This window comes from Lepus europaeus, chromosome 1, assembly GCF_033115175.1.
Source record: "Lepus europaeus isolate LE1 chromosome 1, mLepTim1.pri, whole genome shotgun sequence".
Classification (NCBI taxonomy): Eukaryota; Metazoa; Chordata; class Mammalia; order Lagomorpha; family Leporidae; genus Lepus; species Lepus europaeus.
The window spans coordinates 5219589-5223910 of record NC_084827.1 but is presented as its reverse complement, the minus strand read 5'-3'; positions in this window follow the sequence as shown (position 1 = coordinate 5223910).

Here is a 4322-nt window from a genome sequence, read left to right as displayed (position 1 = left end):
CCTTCAGGAACTCCTAGAACCCAAATGTTGGGTTTTTCAATAGTACACTGAAGATTCCAAACAATATTTTTTAGATTTCTAATTTCCTCTTCTTTTGTTTGGTTTGACTGTATACTTTCCTGTGCTCTGTCTTCTAAGTCCGATATTCTCTCTTCTGCCTCACTGATTCTGTTTTTAAGGCTCTGAAATGGGTTTGTCATTTCATCTATTGAATTCTTCATTTCATTTTGGTTTCTCTTCAATATCACAATTTCATGTTCTACTAGATTCTTCATTTCATTTTGATTCCTCCTTAAGTTTTTATTTTCACGAGAGAGATTTTCTATTCAGTCTAGTAAGGATTTCTGTAGCTCAAGCATTTGTTTTTGAAAACTTCTAAATGTTCTTATCATAAATTTTTTGAAATCTGTATCTGCATTTTTTCCATCTCATCATCTTGATAATCTTAGCTTGGGGTGTCTTGTTCATTTGTGGGCGTCATAATGTCTTCCTTGTTCTGGTTTCCTCGGTTTCTGCGTTTGTTGCTTGGCATTGTGGAGATATTCTTTGGATTCTTCTTCCCTCGCTTGGTGTTTTTGTTGTTGTTGTTGTTGTTGTTTTGTTTTGTTATACTATGACTGTATTAAGTGGACTATCTGCTTTTGATGGAGCCTTAGAGGCTTGAGGTGGGTGTGGCCAGAGAGCTCTGTTTGGTTCCTCAGGGTTAAGGGTGTGCCAAATGCGACACTCCCAGGTTAGGCATGGTAAATCTCTCCCTCTCCCTCTCCCTCTCCCTCTCCCTCTCCCTCTCCCTCTCCCTCTCCCTCTCCCTCTCCCTCTCCCTCTCCCTCTCCCTCTCCCTCTCCCTCTCCCTCTCCCTCTCCCTCTCCCTCTCCCTCTCCCTCTCCCTCTCCCTCTCCCTCTCCCTCTCCCTCTCCCTCTCCCTCTCCCTCTCCCTCTCCCTCTCCCTCTCCCTCTCCCTCTCCCTCTCCCTCTCCCTCTCCCTCTCCCTCTCCCTCTCCCTCTCCCTCTCCCTCTCCCTCTCCCTCTCCCTCTCCCTCTCCCTCTCCCTCTCCCTCTCCCTCTCCCTCTCCCTCTCCCTCTCCCTCTCCCTCTCCCTCTCCTTTTTTTTTGATTCAGAAGGGAATAATGCTGAGTGGAATTGAAGGTAGTCAGCTTCCAATCTCTGGATCCTGTGCCTATAACTTTCGCCTGCTCTTTCCCAAGAACCACACAGGGAATCTGTGCTGCCCTCAGTTTGGGATCAAATTCTCCTGCAGTCTCCCACTGGGTTGCCAAGGTTACCGAATTGTAAAGTCTCTGGAGAGTACGCACGTGAACCCTGTGCGTTCTCTCACACACCTTCTCTATTTTCACAGTCTCAGTCCATTAGCTCCACACATTCACTAGGTCCTAATCTCCTATTATCCCCCCCCCGCGTCCCAGGGTCAGGTTATTCTGCTTGGCTGAGGGTGGGCGCAGACCTGAGGTCACGCAGCTTTTACGTGTGTCCAAAATGGTGCCTGCACCTTGCCTTGCTCGGTTTTGAGAGCTGAGTGGAGAAAAACTCGTGTCCATACCGGTATCTTTTTCCTCTCTCCTCTAGTTAGCCTGGTGAACTTTCCCCCATGGAGTTTCAAGCCTTGTTCCCTCTAGGCTCCTCCTTCCGCTTTCCCACCAGTGTCTCAGGCTACTGAGGTTTGGCTCACCTCACGTTTCAATGCTGGTGCATAGATTCTGCCGCTGGTGTCCCAGGCCATGGGCACCCACACACTCCATACTGGTCCACTGTGAATCACTAGTTCCAGAAGAGTTTCCTCTGCTGTTTCTTCCCCAACTCTTCCTTGAACCTGCAGTATCTCCACTTTTATTAAACTGTCTCTTCCTGGACTATCAGTGTGCTCCCTTCCTATTCTGCCATCTTGCCGCTTTACAACTAATAGTCTTAATGAGGATCCGGTGCTTTGGCATAACAGGTTAACACTCTGGCCTAAAATCCCAGCATCCCATGCAAGTGCTGCTTCAAGACCTGGCTGCTCCACTTCCAATCCAGCTCTCTGCTATGGCCTGGGAAAGCAGTAGAGGATGGCCCAGGTTCTAGGGCACCTGCACCCATGTGGGAGACACAGAAGAAGCTCCTGGCTCCTAGTTTTGGATAGAAACAGCTCCGGACATTGAGGCCTACTGTGGAGTGAACCATTGGATGGAAGACCTCTCTCCCAATAATTTCTCTCTTTCCTCTCTCTGTGTAATTCTGACTTTCAAATAAGTAAGTAAATCTTTTTAAAAAATAGTCTTAATGAGACTGTGCAGTCATGACATAATTCTATAACCTTATGAAAATATCTCCTTTTGTTCAGAATTTAAATATTTTATATTTGGGGAACTTGAAGGGAAAGTCTTATTTATACATCAGCCATGATGAAATCAAAAGAGAAATTAAAATTTCTGGAAATGAATGAAGATGATAAATCATATTAAAACTATGGAATACAGCAAAAGTGATGTTAACAGGGAAGTTTACAGCAATCAGTGCCTACACCAAGAAATGGGAAAGGTACCAAGTATATGAGCTGTCAATGATCTCAAGGATCTAGAAAAACAATAAGCCAAACCCAAGATTAGTGGGAGGAAAGAAATAATTAACAGAAGAAATAAGCAAAAAATTGAAATAAAAAAATACAAAAGATTGGTGCAATGAAGAGCTGGATTTTGAAAAATCTAAGTAAAATTGATATAGCATTGGCCCAACTAACCAAAAAAGAAAAGAGGAAAAAGACCAAACTAAATAAAAATCAGAGATGAAAAAGGAAATGTAACAATAGCTGTCACAGAAATCAGAGAATCAGAAGACATTACTGCAAAGAGCTGTAGACCAACAATTTGGGAAAAGTAGAAGCAATGGTCAGAATCCTAGACACATGTAACCTACCAAAATGAGTCATGAAGTATTATAAACCTAGAGACCTATAACTAAGACAGAAATTGAATCAGTAGTAACGACTCTGCCAACGAAGAAAAGCTCAGGACCAGAGAGCTTCACTGTTGAATTCTACCAGACATTTAAAGAACTAACTCCAATTCATCTGAAGCCATTCAAAATCAGTGAAAGATATGAAAGATAAGGAATCCTCCCAACCTCCACTATGAAGACTGCATCACCTTAATTCCTAAACTGGGAAAAGATACAAGAGAAGAGAACTAGAGACCAATATCCCTGATGAACATAGATGCAAAAATCTTCAACAAAATATTAGCTGAATGAGTGTAACAACACATGAGAAAAATCATTCACCCAGACCAAGTAGCATTTATCCCTGGTATGCAGGGATGGTTCCACAACTGCCACTCAATAAATGTGATACATCACATTAACAAATTAAAGAACAAAAACCATATGGTTATCTCAATAGGTGCAGAGAAAGAATTTGATGAAATACAACATCCTTTCATGATGAAAATCTTTAGCAATTTGGTTATACAGGGAACACTTCTCAACACAATCAAGGCAATTTATGGGAAACCCATGGCCAACATCCTATTGAATGGCGAAAAGCTGAAAACATCCCTCCTAAGATCTGGAACCAGGCAAGGATGCCCATTCTCACCACTGCTATTCAATATAGTCCTGTAATTTTAGCTAGTGCCATTAGGCAAGAAAAAAATCAAAGGAATACAAATTGGGTAGGAGGAAATCAAACCATCCCTATTTGCAGATGACATGCTGCTACATATAGGTGAATAAATCTAAGGATATCAAAGATTTCTAAGATGAAAATTACAAAGCACTAAAGAAATAAATAAAAGAAGACATTAAAAAATGGAACTTCATTAGAAATGAAGTTCTTGCATGTTCATGGACTGGAATAATCAACATCATCAAAATGTCCATAATGCAGAAAGCAATTTGCAGATTCAATGCAATTTCAATCAAAATACCAATGACATTCTTCACAGTTCTAGAAAATTTTAATAAAGTTCATAGAAAACATAAGAGTCCCCAAAGAGTTAAAGCTGGTGGCATCACAAGACTTGATTTCAAGGAAGCTATAATTATAGTCAAAACAGCCTGGTTATGGCACAAATATCGGCTTGTAGACCAATAGAATGGAATAGAAACGTGAGAAACCAACCCATGCATCTACAACCAACTAATCATTGATAAAAGAGATAAAATCAATCCTTAAAGAAAGAAAAGTCAGCCGGCGCCGTGGCTCACTAGGCTAATCCTCCGCCTTGCGGCACCGGCACACCGGGTTCTAGTCCCGGTCGGGGCACCGATCCTGTCCCGGTTGCCCCTCTTCCAGGCTAGCTCTCTGCTGTGGCCAGGGAGTGCAGTGGAG